Here is a 17,045-nt window from a genome sequence, read left to right on the forward strand (position 1 = left end):
GTTTTTTAATTGGATTATTTGTCTTTTTGTTGTAGAGGTGTGGGATTTTCCTGTAGATTTTAGAGATTAGAACAAAAATGTTTTCCCAGTCTGTAGGTTCTCTTTTTACTCTTTTGGTGGAGTCTTTTGCTGAGCATTAAGTGTTTAATTTTTAGAAGATCCCAGTTCTCTAGCTTATCTTCTGGAGTATGTGTGTTTGTTGGTTATGGTTTGTATCCTGTTAATGCCATGTATTAGGGCCTCTAGTATTGATCCTAATTTTTCTTCTATGAACTTTATACTTTTTGGCTTTATATTTAGGTCTTTGATCCATTTTGGGTTTGTTTTTGTGGATGGTGTGAGGTATGGGTCCTGTTTCATTATTTTGCAGACGGACATCCAGTTTTGCCAACACCATTTGTTAAAAAGACTGTGTTTTCCCCATTTGACGGACTTTGGGCCCTTGATGAAGATCAGGTGACCGCAGGTGGATGTATTTACATACAGGTTCTCAATTCTATTCCATTGGTCAATGTGTCTGTCGTTGTACCAGTACTAGGCTTTTTTGACTACCGTAGCTGTATAGTAGATTCTGAGGTCAGGTATCAATAGTGCTTTACTTATCTGGGGCTTCTTCCCTTTCCAAATAAAGTTAATGATTAGTTTTTACACCTCTTTAAAGAATATTGTTAGTATTTAGATCAGTATTGCATTGTATTTGTAAATTGCTTTGGGTAGAACTGTCATTTTCACAATGTTGAGCCTACGTATCCAAGAGCATGGTATGTTTTTCCATTTATGTAGCTCTCTTTTGGCCACCAAATATTTCTGAGAAATTGCTGCTGATTTGGGAAAATGTTTTATGAATTGCATGCAAAAATAATGAAGTAATGATAGCTAACATTTGAGACTTATTGTGTGCCAACCCCTTTACATGCATTATGTTATGCACCCTCAAAATAACCATGTGAAGTGGGTACTATTATCAACTCAAGTTTACATGGATAAAACTGAGACACAGAGAAATTATACTGCTAGTAAACAGAACCAAGGTCTTACTGATGCCAGAGCCCATGCTTGGAAACACTGCATTCTTCTGGACTCGAGCCTTCCTGTTGTCCACCTGAGTCTGGTACTCTGAGCCCTGTGTGTTCTAACCCAGCTCACCTGTAAGAACTTATTATCCTATATGCACTTAAACTTCCAGCTTCTGGCTGTTTACTGAACACCTCTAAGCTGATTCACCTGACTTTTTACCATGGCTTATCCCACCCTTTTGCCTAGAATGTTCTTTTTCTCCACTGCCAGAGTCCTACTGCTCCTTCCAGGCTCAAATCAAGGAATGCTCCTTCACAAAATCCATCTAGTCCCCCTAACCTTGTCTATCTAACTACTGCCCTCCTTTCACATTGCTTTGGTTTTTCACTCTCCCGTGTGTTTCACCTCAGTCCACCTTCTATTGTAGAGCATGGATTATGTCACATGTCCAATTTTATCCCCCAAGCACTTAGCTGACCATGTGGTAGACATTCAGTAAGTGCTTGGTGAGTGAACAGAAGAGGTATTTTCACAGATCTGAGAAACTGTTAAATGGTCACTATGTAAAATGAGGGCACTGTCTTCCTTCCCCTAGTATTTAAACAAAGACACATTGAAAAATAGAACCTAATGAAAATAAAGCTTGTTATAACACACTCAGATCTCATTAATCAAACTATGTCCCTCAGAACTTATTGATGTTGTAACAAAGTTTGATATAACCTAGTCATTCATCCACTTCACAATTATTTATTAAGTGCGTACTCTGTAAACAGGCACTGCTCTAGATGCAGGAGATTCAGCAATAAAGCAAATAGACAATATGCAAACCAATAAGTAAACATATGGTATATCAGATGGTGATAAGTTCTATGTGGGGTGGGGTGGGGGGGAGAATGAAGCAGTATGGAGGATAGGAAATGCTGGCTGGGAGTGGGGGGATGCAATTTTGTATTCAGAGGTCAGAGAACACCTATCTAAGAAGGTGACATTTGAGCATAGACCTGGAGAAAGTAAGAGAAAAAGCTATGCAGATATTTGAGAAGGGAGCATTCCAGGAAGAAGGAACAGCAAGTCCAAAGACCCTGAGGCAGTACTGTGCTCAGCATTCAAGGAATAGCTAGAGGGCAAGTGTGGCTGCAGCTCATGGAACAAGGGGGAGAGAGGTACCAGAGGAGGTCACTAAGATTATGTGCAGTGGGGCAGCTGCAGATTAGGTAGGATGTTAATTTTATTTTTTTTTGGTGAGAATATACACCAATTCAACAATTTCTACAAGTACAGTTCAGTGACATTGATTACATTCTTCAAATTGTGCAACTATTCTCACCCACTTTTTCAGAATTATTCCTCCCCCATTAACATAAACTCACTGCCTCCTAAGTTTCCTATCTTAATCTTTCTAGTTGCTGTTGTCAATATGATACCATATAGATAGTTCTTAAAAGAGCACAATGCTCAAGGCAGACATTCGTTACTAGTTAAGCTAAACTATTGTTTGGTTTTAAGAAGACTCCAGGGGATATTTTTGGTTTAAGGCTTAAGGTTTAAAGATTATCTCAGGGTAATAGTTTCAGGTGTTCATCCAGTCTCCATGGCTCCAGAAAATCTGGAATCCATGAGAATTTGAAATTCTGTTCTGCGTTTTCTCCCTTTTGATCAAAATTCTTCTATAGAATATTTGATCAAAATGTTCAGTAATGGTGGCCAGGCACCATCCAGTTCTTCTTGTCTCGTGGCAAAGGAGGCAGTTGTTCATGGAGGTAACTAGCCACACATTCAATTTCTTCCTCCTATTCCTAACTCTCCTTCTTCCACTGTTGCTCCAGGCAGATAGAGACCCACTGTTGTGCCTTGGATGGCCACTTGCAAGCTTTTAAGACCTCAGGCATTACATAACGAACTAGGAGATAGAACAGAAGCACTAACACGATATTAGGTCAACTAACTGGGATGTTTCATGAAACCATGACCCTAAACTTCCAAAGCAAGAAACCAAATCCCATGAGGGATAAGCAGCCTCAGCAGCTGCTCCTTTTGTTGTTGCTGTAAATATATCAATCACCCAACTTTCGCCAATTCAACTTTTTACAGGTGCACAATTTATTGACAGCAAGCACATTACTCATCTGTGAAACCCTAGCCTTAATCAATGCTATTTTTCCATCACCTTAAACCAAAACTCAGTGCTTCATAAGCAATAACCTCCTCTTTCCCCCTCCTTCCTGCCCCTGGTAACCACTAATACACTTTTGTCCCTATACATTTGTCTGTTCTTGTCTTTTTATATAAGTGAGGTAATACAGTATTTGTCCTTTTGTGACTGACTCATTTCACTTAACGTTATGTCTTCAAACTCCATCCATGTTGTAGCATATGGATCAAGGACGTCAATGTGAAAACGAAAACCAAAAAATTCTTAGAAGAAAATGCAGGGGAAAAGCTGTCAGGCCTAGATTTTAACAATGGATTATCTAATATAATAATGAAAGCACAAATAGCAAAAGATAAAATAAATAGATGGGACCTCATAAAAATTTAAACTCCAAAAAACTGAAAAGATAAGCTACCGACTAGGAGAATATCTTCAGAAACCATAGATCTGATAAGAATCTAATATATATAAAACTTTGACAAATTAACAACAAAAAGACAAATAACCCAATAATAAAATGGGCAAAGGACTTGAGTAGACACTTCACCAAAGAGGACATTCAAATGGCCAGCAAACACATGAAAAGATGTTCAACATCATCAGCCATCAGAGATGCAAATCAAAACCACAATGAGATATCATTTCACTTCCACTAGGATGACTAAGATAAAAACAAAGAGAAAACAACAAATGTTGGTAACGTTGTGGGGAAATTGGAAACCTTTTCCATTGCTGATGAGAATGCAAAATGGTACAGCTGTTGTGGAAAACAGTGTGATGGTTCCTCAAAAAATTAAAAATAGAGATACTATATAACCCAGCAATTCCACTGCTAGGAATACACTCAAGGGGCTTGAAAGCAGTGACAAAAACAGACACAGGTACACTAATATTCATTGCAGCATTATTCACAATAGCCAAAATGTGGAAACAACCTAAACACCCATCAACAGATGAATGGATAAACAAAATGTGGTACATATGTGTAATGGAATACTGCTCAGCCAGAAAGAGAAAAGAAGTCTTGATACATGCTAGGGTAGGGCTTTTAAAGCCATTATAAGGACTTTGGCTCTTAATGACTGAGATGGGAGTCATTAGAGGATTGTGAGCAGAAGGATGGTGGCATGATCTACATATTAAAAGACTTCATCTGGCTGCTGGGCAGTGAGTAGTTTGTAGTGGGGTAGGACTGGAAACAGAGAAACTAGGCAGTAGACAGGTGCAATAATTCAAAGGAGAGCTGATAATGCCTGAGTCTAGAGTGGTGGTTCTTAACCAAGGGCGATTTTGCCCCCATGAGACATTTGTCAATGCCTGAAGACATTTTTGTTTGGCACGACTTGGGGTTGTGCTGCTACTGGCATCTACTGTGTAGAGGCTGGAGATGCTGTTAAACATCCTACCATCCACAAGACAGGCCCCCACAACAGAGAATTATCTGACCCAACATGCCAGTAGTGCAGAGGAGGAGAAACCCTGGTCTAGAATGGTAGCAAGTGGAAATAGTGATAAATAATCAGTTCCTGGATGTACTTTTGAAGGTAGTGCCAACAGGATTTGCTGACGGATTGCAGATGGGGTGTGAGAGAAAGAAATGTGCCAAGGATAACTTAAAGTTTGTTGCTACAGCAACTGAGAGAGTCTCCACTTCAAATCTGAAGGATTCCATTAACTGAGACGGGAAGACACTAGGAGGAGCAGATCTAGGAAGGAAAGCCAGGAATATGGTTCTGGACACTTTAGATGTAGTCAAGGTGTTGCTCAGATCTCCAGTGTTAAACAGGCATCTCATTATATACTGCTAGTGAAGGCATGCATAGATAATCCAAAAAAGATAGCCCCCAAATTATTTATATTTAGTCTTGGGCTGCATTATATGATATTCTCTTAACAAGTTCGTTGCCCTACTTTCATTTTGCTTAAGTGAATATTCTCCTGGATTTACATTCTCTGAATGTAGTCTGCTTGGGGAGGGTGGAAGAGGAAGCCTAGGAAGCTAGGAGCAGCCTAGGAAGCTGGGGAAAAGGATGAAGCTAGTATCAGTTTAAAATTAGGGTCTTGGCTGATACCAAACATTATCTTGTTTTCCTTCAGATTTGAAGATGACTCTGGTGGGTAGTGATCAATTTCTGTGTTTATGGTCATGGTTGGAAAGGCTGGAGTGTGAGCAGTTGTCCTTCCCTCGCTGTGAGATCAGAGGCATATAATATGATATCCATAGTGAGGTGTCACGGTGAGGAGAGCCCATGTTGTGTGGTGGGTTAGTGCTCACTGGAGCCAGGTGGGGTTACATGCTAGCTTTGGCATTTACTACATATTTACTACATGGGAATTACTTCTCTGAGCCTCGGTTTTCTTATATCTAAAATGGCAATAATAATAGCACTCATTCATAAAGTGGTCGTAAGAATTAAATGAGCTGCTTACTATGTAGTCCAGCATTTAGACTAGGCACATGGTAAACACTCAGTAAACATGAGCTTAGTATCATTGTGAAGACTGAAGGCTGGGGGTGAGAGAGATGGAGGTTCAAATTCCAGTTTCACCACCTACAACCTCTGTGAACTTTGGCAACTTTAACTTTCTGGCCCTCAGTTACCTCATCTGTAAAATGGTTATGATAAAACGAATCTACATCTTAGAGACTGAGCCTTATGTGAGATAATGTACATGTCTTCGTTATCTAGTGCTGCTATAACAGAAATACCACAAGTGGATGACTTTAACAAACAGTAGTTTATTCTCTCACAGTCTAGGAGGCTAGAAGTCTGCATTCAGGGCGCCAGACGCAGGGGTCAGGCTGTCAGCTCTGGAGGACTGTTCTTGTCATCAATCTTCCCCGTTCGAGGAGCTTCTTAGTGCAGGAATCCCCGTGTCCAAAGGGCACGTTCCTTCTGGTGCTGCTTTCCTGGTGGTATGAGGTCCCCATGTCTCTCTGCTCGCTTCTCTTTTATATCTCAAAAGAGATTGACTTAAGTCACAACCGAATCTTGTCGACTGAGTCCTGCCTCACTAACATAACTGCCTCTAATCCTGCCTCATTAACATCATAGAAGTAGGATTTACCACACATAGGAACATCACATCAGATGACAAAATGGTGGACAATCACACAATACTGGGAATCATGGCCTAGCCAAGTTGACACACATTTTTGGGGGACACAATTCATTCCATAAGACTATTTAAAGTAGTCAGCAGAATGCCTGACACCAACAACACTCAATGAATGAGCTAGATTATTAGCAAATGAAACCAGTGTCTTGTAGCGAGTTGAACAGATCCTCATCCTGAAGCACCTGGGAGACCCCTTACATATTTTCAAGGACTGCTAAGCCGGAGCCCCAGAAAACCAGGGTGCAACTAGCTAGAATCTTTACTGTTACGCAAATAGTCCTAAGATGGAAGTGGAAAAGCCCAGGATCGGATATGACAGTCATTTTATTTTGTTTTATTTTGTGTTATGTTATTTTAAAGGAGGAAGGAGAAGGAAGAAATGGCAATAGTTTGAAACACATGAGTAAAAGAAACCTAAAGGACTCCATTGTGTTCAAAGGGCAATAGAGAAGGTTCTATGGAGAGCTGATGCTTGGATGGGCTTGTGTTTGGGTTGGAACTCTTGATACCCTTCCAGCTAAGTCCAGGATGTGCTATGGGGGAAAGCAGGAGAATTTCCAAGTAGGTCATGGGAAAAGATGCATGTGTATACTTTTCAGTCCAGGACAAGACAGCAGCATCCTGAATCCATACATTCTAAATCATTCAAGTTACAAACATGTACTGAATGCCAGGAGCTGTGTTAGATGCTTGGGATACAAAGATGAATAAGATGCTGTCCATGCCTTCAAGTACCTTGCAGCATAGTAACAAGTTAGACACATGAACAACTAGGTTAGATGCAAAGCAGAGTGGAATTAAATGCTTTATGAGAGAAGGCATGGGAAGCAACTCATACTCATTGAGAGTCATAGAATATGATATAGCAATGATAACTTCGATCTAGCCACATTGCTAAGTGGTGAGAATGCAGGGGTTAATAAGGTGTGGTCCCTGTCCTTAAGCAGCCCTATGATGGTAAGGTCTGAGACTGTGGTCTGTGACCTGTCTGCTGTATAGAGGCAAGTGATCAGGTCCCATCGTGGATCTCAGGCTCCTCTCCTCGCTGACCACCATTTGCTTCCCTCAAGTCCCCTCCATGCTGGGCTATCCCTGATTTCCACATTATGAGATCAGAAACTCAGATTAGGAGAACCCCTCAGTGACCACCTATTCAATGGGTTTCAAACTTTGCTCTGTAGGGCCATCAGAGGTTCTAAGAGGCTCACACAGGAGCTGCTGCAGGTGAGGAAACAGAGGAGAGACAAATTCAGTGAGAGAGATTAAGTTACACCGTTTTAATTTCAACCAGAACATTTCTGTTTTTTATGTATTTTATTTCCTTTCATTTTTGTATAAGCTTTCATTTAAACAAAGGGTTCTGAAGCTGGAAAAGTTTTGTGAGGCACTAATATTAATTTTACAGAGAAGAAATTTGGAAGAGAAATTATTTCCCAAGATGTCAGGGTCAGAGAAAGCTAAGACTAGAGCCTGGACTTTTCAATTCATGTGACACTGCTTTCTATGGTACCAAACTGCCTCATTGTGAAGGGCAGGCACATCTGCAGGTGGCTTCAATCCTCTTAAAGTGTTTGGAGGGAGGTTGTATGATGGGTTTACACTGGAGATGGATTGAGGAGTTTGGAAGAGCTGTTGTTTGTGGCTACTGCTCCCCGCCTGCAGGTCAAGGTGGTGCAGGTGGGCAGGTAGAACATGGATGTGTGCTGGGAAAGAACCCAGAGATCTCCCCCTGATTCTGAAAAACAAAGCTCAGGTGGGAGTCCCTGGAAGCCAAAGAGTTGGAAGGTGGTAGGAATTAATTTGATTTGAAAGAGGGCGAGCTTATGAAGTGCCCCAGAAGAAACATAAGAATAAGGCACTTTTTCCTGGGCACCAGGGACTTGAGCAGCTTTTAGTATAAGGATGCAACCTTCATTCATTTGCTGAGTGCCTACAGGGGAAAGAACAGTAAACTAGACCTTAACCATGTCATAAGGAAGCCTACAGTCCAGTGGGGAAGTTAAGGTATGTTCATATATAATACAAGGGTGAAAGAGAAAGGGCCTTAAGAAATAAGAGAGCACATGCCACATGAACTAGCCGCTTGTGAAGAGGAAATCACCGGTGCTTTCTGCTGGAGGGTTCCATTTGAGCTGGCACTTGAAGCAAGACAAGCCATCAAGAGAAGGGAAAGGGCTTTCTACACAGAGGGTGCAGCAAGAGACAAGGTGCAGAAGAAGGACCTCATTAGCTATGTATAGGGAAGTGGGGGTCCTTTGGTCGGGCTTGAGCACATACTCTGAAAGGTTATTTTGGACTGGATCACATTCTTTCCAGAACCTCAGGTACCCCTGTTTCCTGAAATACTAAGTGGGCCATAGCTGCCATGGGTAGCTTTGGGGGATTTGGTTTTGCTGTCTACTGAGTAGAAGCCAGGATTATTCAGAGACGGTAGAAGGCTTCCAAACAATATAACATCTCATCTCTTCTTTTGTTCCTCCCCAGAGGGAGAAGCTGAGAGCTGATGATCTGTGGGGCCCAGTGATGACTGTGGGTCTGGGAAGATGGTGTGCTGATGGCATTCACTTAGAACTCTGTCCTCCTCTCCTACCTTCTTCAAACAGCTTGGAAATCAGCCTGAGATCACAAGGAATTACCAGCCTTCCTGAATCGATTTGAATTTGGTGTTTATTTTTCCTTTGGCACTTCCCCAAGCCAGCCACCTGACATAACTCACAGAGAGGAGAGGGAATGAAGCATGGTGAACCAGAGCACCTTCCTCTCCCCTGGCCTTTGTGTTACTGCCGAGAGGTTGGAAAGGTGCCAACGGTGGGGGGTGGGCGGGAGATATTATAGCAGTCCTCTAACAACACGGGTTGGATTCTGATGCATTTCAGTTCTTAGAAAATTAAGACATTATTAAAGAAAATTCAGGGATAGTGAAATGAAGGTACATGATTTCCAAGACATCTGGTTGTCCCTAACAAAACAAACTAAATAATTGCCTGTTCCACCATGGATGTGTGACCTGTTGGACAGAGGTCACCCCTCAGTGATTCTCAAGGTAGGGAACCAGCTAAGTGGACATCGTTTTGAGCCAATTTTTGATCATGTATATTTTCCTAAAAATATCATTCAAATTAGCACAGAGTTATATATGGTATTTTGTCAAAATTTAAAAACAAAAATCCCCTCTCTGTAGTTTTAAAAAGTTCTAACTTTGCACTCATTCTTCAATGAACCTGTATTATAATATTTATTTTTATGGTAAAAATATCTTGATATATTTTAAAGTACAGAAAGGCCACAATAAAGCATGTCTCAATTTTTATAAACATATATACATATGTATGTGTGTTGTGGTGAGCAGAATGAAAGATTGCAACAAGAAGAATGAAAATACATATACTTTTGTGCTTTTCTGCCTTCTCCAAATTTTCTACATTGGGCATACCTTTGTAATTAGCTAAGTACTAGTATTATTATTATTATTATTATTATTTTTTAAGAAAAGACTCCTTACCTCTTCTTCTCTGGGAATAAAAGGAGTACATTCTTATGCAGATACGGTTTCGAGTCTCCTCACCCTTGTTTCTGGAGATACACAAGCATGTGTGGTGTACAGAAGCAGGCCCCTATCTCAAGATGTGATCTATCACAGAGTGAACAGAGAGAGCAACAAACTCTCTAGCTTTAAGCACCATCAATATGGCAATACGACCCACATCTACACTGGTATTTTTGTTAGCCTGTCTTATGTTAGGTCATTCTCATTGCACTTCTAAGCAAGCGAACAGTATGCATTTCTTTGTGTGCGCAAGACTGAGCGATGCTTCAAGAATTCTGTCCTTGAGTTATCTGTGGTCGGAGCAGGTACTGGTGTGGGTCCCAGAGACTGGGCTTAAAGAGGCTGGAATGTAAACCAGGAGCAATGGGAACACTGCTGCAGAGGGAGTCCATACATGGTCAGAGCCAAAGGGTAAGTGTTTAGTTGGAGTCAGGAAATGGAGCAAGAGTACAGGAGCAGAGGCACCAGGCTGGGTCCGGAAGTGAATTCGTGTGTGACCTTGAGCAATTGTGCTCATGACTTGGCTGTGTAAGGTGTCAGGGACTGAGTTTTCCAGAGTATTGGCTGTGCAGATTGAGAATGACTTGGTTGATTTGAAAGAGTTTAGTTGGGTCAGTGCATGACTGATTTGTTGAACCCAAGCGCATTGCTTGATATTTATCTCTATTAAATCCAGTCTTGCTATATTTGGTCCATTGTTACAGTTCAATAAGATATTTATGGGACCTGATTCTGTCACCTTGTGTGTTAGTTCTTTTTCCTAGCTCTGTGATCCACAGATTTGATCAGCATGTACTCAAGGTATTCACACTAATACATAGAAATTTTTTACCAAAGACCCCTGCTGCATCCTCCGTGAATGTACATTTAATCATGTTCCAATTCACCCACCTTTTTCCTTTTTGTCTGTAAGGATAACCTGAGAGACCCCACAAAATCCTTTGTTGTAGAGTATTTCCCCAGATCCATCAGTTTAATGACCCTAACCAAAAAAGACGGGAGGTGAATTTGATAAGACTTGTTTTAATAAGCAGATTATATCTCATTTCAGCATTTTCTCCTCTAGGCTAAGTAATTCCAAGGGCTCTAATTTTTTTCTGACACCAGAAAGGGGAATAATGAATTGCAATATAATAGAGTGACAAGAAGCTGGAGTCATCTTCACAGAGATAATGTACAAATTTCCATTCAGTCCCGAATGTTTTTATTGTGGTGTAGAGTCACTTGGTCTAAAGATTCCAACTGTTTGGATACCCACACAGGTATCCACAAGGTAACTTGATCTTGGTACCAGCTCTGATCTGGGCTTGGTAATTAGCTTTGTTGCTCTACAAACTATGTTTAATCAGAACTATTCCCCAGAATTGAGCAGATGTAGGAAAACTGACTCATGATAAACATTCATTCATTCAACAAATCCATGGAAAGCATTTTTTGGGGGGTGCCTACTTTGTGACCAGTGTCACATGGATGCTGGGATACAGCAGCAAACAAGACAAAGTCTCTGTCCTCACAGAGTTTAAATCCCAGTGCAAAGAGGCAGATAATAAACGAGTAAGCTAATAAATAAAAAATGGAATTTAAGATAGCAGTAAATGCCATGAAAAAAATAATGCAGGGTAGGGGATAAAGAATGACTGGCATATGACTGATGGATAAATAATTAGGTTAATATATCCATTTGTAATATGCATTTCCTTATTTATAAGAAACTGTTATTATTATTTCAATTTTACAGATGAAGAAACCAAGGCTCAGAGAAGTTAAGTATCTTGTCCAACACAGTAAGTAAGTAAGCTAGTAAGCCAGTGTCCAGGTATTTGAATCAGCTTAGTCTGACTCTAGAGACATTCTTAACCAATGTCCTATACTGCTTCCTGAAGGATTATTGCATGCAGGCTGTGGTGAATCCCCCAGATTTACGATCTCTATCCCGTGAGCAAACACTGCCAAATTTCACCTCTCTGATCCCTGTTTTTCTACACTCTTTTGGCTGACCACCCCCCTCTGATGCCATAGTCTTACTTTAGATAGGTTAAAATCTATTCAGATGGGATCAAGCTGCCTTTTCCTTTGTCCAGGAAATTTTCCCATGTTATATTTCTACACTGATTTTGCTGGCAAACTCTCAGAAATCTGGGGTGCACTTCATTGTTCCTTTAAGTTACAGGTTCTGCTTTATTTAGACAATAAAATCACTGCAGAGAACCAGCATACTTTTGAGGCATCAATTTCATACCTGAGCATTCAAGACAGTCAATCCAGCACTCTCTTTTGTTGTCATTACCAGGATGTCCTATTAGCGGATGTTACTTTCCTGAAGTCCCTGAATAACATGGTGCTGTCTTCCTATCCTTAGTCAACATTACTGACCTCATGAGCACACTCTCATCGTGGGAGTTGGCAAGTCAATGACAGCTCAGGTGATTAAACTTTCACAAAGATGTAATTGTTCAGACCCTGTCCTCCCAGTTCTGCACACATATGTTCTCCTCACCATAACAACTCACATCCCAGAATATGTAAAAGGGGTATTTTTAGGAGAAACGGGAGGAATGATCCTGACTTTTGACCCTTATTCAGAGGTGTTGGTCTTCTGGGGGTCTTATTTGGTGATCAGATGGTCTGTGATATACACTGATTGATCAACAATTGAAAACTTGCCCCTCTCCCCAACTTGAAACCAGATGCTTCAACCTCCTTGTCCTGGAGGATGATGCTTAGAGCCACACGTGTCCTTTCCAGCATGAACAGAACATACAGCTGTGGACAGGGAATGATTCCAGATCTGACTCTCCAACTATATCTGACCAGAAAACCCCACAAAAAGAAAGAAAACCCTGGTTGTCCCTGAAATGCAGGATTTTTAGGAAGGATAAAAGCACTACCTGGAAACAAAAGGGCAAAAAATTTAATTGGATGCTTTTTACCTTTAAGCTGGAGACCACAATAGTTAACCCCAATTCTGTTTAAGTATTCCCTTTTCAAAGCTCCCTAAATAGTAAATAAGTTGTGGAGGATTGGAAATGGGGAGTTTAAGACTGATCTTATCACTTTTCTCTAAGCTTTCTAATGAGTTCCTTAATTTTCAGCTATGAGGAAAAGTGTGCAAAACATACAAAATGAATCCTCTATTATTTTAACAATGCACTTCAACATCTGTTGCCTATAAATTTCTTATAATATGAATATTCACGTCTTATCTTCATATTCTTTCCTATCCTCTCACATCTGATCTATATAACTCTGGCCCACAAGGGCTGGCTGACAAAATTTTGTTTTCACAATGACCCTCTAGGAATTATGGGAGAAATGGTGAGAAATGGAATGGAGAGCTGGTTTCTGTAATATGGTGATTAAAACATTGAGAAAGATAGTAGAAAAAACATCTACCTCCTTGCCCTGGAGGAGTGCCTGGGTTAGCAGGAAATCACTCAGAAGCCCTAAGACGCTGGGTAACCACTGGTGGGAATGAATGCTCTTGGGTACCAGCCTGGGAAGTGCCACTGAGATGCTTCTCTCCACCTGAGGAGCTTAGCCAAAGTTTTTTAAAAAGAGGGATAGTTAACAACACTCGATTATGTACTCCATGAAGTCAATGATCGAGTTTCTCTTCTTCTCTACTGTGCCTTGGTTGTGGTCCCACTGCCGGGCACATGGTAGGTGGTTATTAAATATTTGCTGAATATCTGTTGAATGAATGAATGAAAATGACAAGAATCAGGCTACAAAAAGGAAGATAGAATAAGAATTGATGCATTCAAATTGTGGTGTTGGTGAAAGATATTGAATATACAGTGGATTGCCAAAAGTATGAACAAATCAGTCTTAGAAGAAAAACAACCAGAGTGCCCTTTAAAAGCAAGGATGGAGAGACTTGCTTACTTTGGGCACGTCATCAGGAAAGCCCAATCGCTAGAAAGGATATCATGTTTGGTAAAGTAGAGGGTCAGAGAAAATGAGGGAAACCCTCAGTAAGATGGATTAACACTAGCTGCAACAACGTACTCAAATATACCAACAATATGAAGATGGCACAGGAGTGGCCAACATTTTTGTTCTGTTATACATAGCTTGCCATATGTCAGAGCCTTGACAGTAACTAACAACAAAAACAACTCTTTGCAGTTGCTTACAAAGAAGTTATAATATTACTGGTGAGCGAACCTTCCCCCTTCTTGTTGGCAGTGGGAAGGCTGGGCCAGGCAATGATAGCTGCAAGGTCAAGTGGCAAAGAAGTAGCCATGTTGGCCAAGGCCACCACATGGCAAAATGACAAGCCAGCAGCAAGAAGCAAATTTATGAACTCCATTCCTCCCAGGGTCCTGCCACAGGAAGAGAGGATGGGAGAATTTAGAGCCAATGATTCTATCAGGGTCATGACGTCAAGCCACTGTGATGGTTGTTCTATTTCTACAATTAGCAGTGCCTCAACCTCTCTCCCACTGTCTTCTTCCGCTTCCCTTCTCTGTTTCTTCCCCCCAATGCTTATGTGACTTGGAAGAAATGAAGGTAAGTTTACGTTTTTTTAAAAAAAAATCTTCCTCCTTGAAACTTAAGCCTAACGTTCCCATCCGAGACAAGAACCTCAAACAAGTCCAATTTCTTTCGCCCATGTTAGTCCTTCAACCAGAGAATGTGATAGGAAAGAATTCCATATTCCTTTTATCTCAGAAAGATTCAGAGATTATTTTCCCCTGTGTATATCACAATTGTTGTGGTTGTTGGAGAATTTTATTCAAGTTACCTTTAAGTCTTTCCTTACCTTCTTGGAGCTCAGAGGAGAATGTAATCAAGACACCTCAAATTGATTAATGAATGGATGTGGAAGCTTGCACTCCCCAGTTCACTTTTCTGACAAGTCCAAAAACATTTCAGGTCAGAGGCATATTAATCTGGCTTTGTTTGTTACAAAGTTAATATGTGTTCACTGTCCAATATGTCAGACCCGTGGGAATAGAATTTATCATTCATCTTACATTGTTAAATTTATAAAATTAAAACGGCATGCAAACAATTTTCTGAATACTTAAAGCTGGCCCTGATTCTGCCATTAATTCCCTTTGGGTAAGATTTCCTTTACTTCTACCCTTTGTATCCAGGGATACTTCTGATAACGGGAGAGTACAGATCTGGAAGAAATCACTCATGCTGACCTTGGTCAATTCAGCTTGCTTTGAAGTGCACTTTTTGGCAACTAATGGGCTCTACTTCTCCTTCCATCCACTGTATAAGTCTGCTGTAGATAGTCTCTTTCCCCACCCTTAGGTGAGAGGAAGTGGGTGCGCATGTGGTGACTTTAGATAACTGGAGATTTGAAACGTAAGTGTTAAATATTACAACCTGGAAATATTAAATTAAGCTTGGTTCCTTTTTTTCACACCATGACCCTACCTCGACTGACTTGGCAGCATTAATTGCCTCAGAGAACATTATTGAAGGGAGACACAAAGTACTTAGAATAGAGGCAGATTCTTCCCTCCTTCCTTCCCGCCCTCCCTCTCTCCTTCTCTCCTTCCTTTCTTTTTTGAGTTCCAAATAGACTCTTGAAACTCAGAGCAGAGGCATTAGTCTTGAAATCTAAGGTTTTTTTTTTTTTTTTTTTTTGTGCTGGAGGCAAGAGATGAATCTTTTTTATTTTAAAAGGGCTAAATATCTGAAGGAAGCCAACTTATAGAGTTAATGCCCTCTATAGATTGGGAAAGGAGTCCCTGGGTGGTGCAAATGGTTAACATACTTGGCTGCTAACCAAAAGGTTGGAAGTTCAAGTCCACCCAGAGGTGCCTTGGAATAAAGGCCTGGTGATGTTTTTCCAAAAAAAAAAAAATCCATTGAAAACCCTATGAAGCACAGTTGTACTCGGCCATACAAGGGGTGGCCATGAGTCAGAGTAGACTTCATGGCAACTGGTATGGTATATGTCATGGACTGAATTGTGTCCCCCCAAAATATGTGTCTGGTTGGTTAGGCCATGAGTTTCAATAGTAAGTATGTAATTTCCCTCCATTTTGTGATCTGATGGCACAGTGGTTAAGAGCTATAGCTGCTAACCAAAAGGTCGGCAGTTTGAATCCACCAGCTGCTCCTTGGAAACCCTAGGGGGCAGTTCTACTCTGTTCTGTAGTGTTGCTATGAGTCAGAATCGACTCAATAGCAACAGGTTTTGTGATCTGATATAATTATCCTCCATTTTGTGATATTATGTAACTATCCTCCATTTTATGTGTTGTAAATCCTAAAACCTCTATCAGGATTAGGGTGGGGTGTATCTTAAGTTACACTCTTACTAGAGGGTGTGACTCAAGTCACACCTTTACTTAAGTCATCACCCTTACTCAAGTCACCACCCTTGCTTGAGTCACACCTTTTATCTAACAAGAGATAGAAGGGGCGAGAAGTGAGCAGAGAGGAGAGGACCTCACTGCCACCAAGAAAGAACAGCTGGGAGCAGAGTGCATCTTTTGGACCCTGGGTCCCTGTGCTGAGAACCTCCTAGACCTAGGGGAAGATTGATGTCAAGACACATGGAAATCTCCAAGGAATGTCAGGCCCATAGATGTTGAAAGGAGACAAGAACCTTCCTCCAGAGCTGACAGAGAGAAAAAGCCTTCCCCTAGAGCCAGCACCCCGATTCAGACTTCTAGCCTCCTAAACTGTGAGAAAATAAATTTCTGTTTGTTAAAGCTACCTACTTGTGGTATTTCTGTTATAGCAGCACTAGATAACTAAGACAGTATAAACTGGGAAAAGGTGACAGCCTGGGGGAAGAGGAGTTTCAGAGAAAGATAAGGGAGCTTGGCTGCCAGTCATTCTCAGAGATGGACTAGCCCCTTCTCTCTATCTCAGAATTAGCCTGGAAGGGAAAGATGACAGCAGGATAGAGCCCAGGCAGGGAGGAGGATCCAAGAGTAGAGGAGATGTGCATCTTGCTTCTCAGATAAGGCTTGAGGATGTGGAAATGCTTTAGAGTAGTCTGCTATGCCAGTGTTGGAGAATGGCTGTGCAATATAAATGGGAACAGGGAAAGTCTAGGCAGAGAGGGCTTGATATAGTCCCCCTCCCATCCATCCAACAGGCTTTTATGACACCTGAGAAGCAAATCATAGTATCTGAAAGTTCCACATGCCCCTTAGAGGACTGGCTGACATAAGAGGAGCTTGGCCATCAGACCAAAGTGGATGATCTCTGTAGACCTCCCAACCGAAG

Source organism: Trichechus manatus, unplaced genomic scaffold (assembly GCF_000243295.1).
Source record: "Trichechus manatus latirostris isolate Lorelei unplaced genomic scaffold, TriManLat1.0 scaffold00054, whole genome shotgun sequence".
In the NCBI taxonomy this organism is placed as follows: domain Eukaryota; kingdom Metazoa; phylum Chordata; class Mammalia; order Sirenia; family Trichechidae; genus Trichechus; species Trichechus manatus.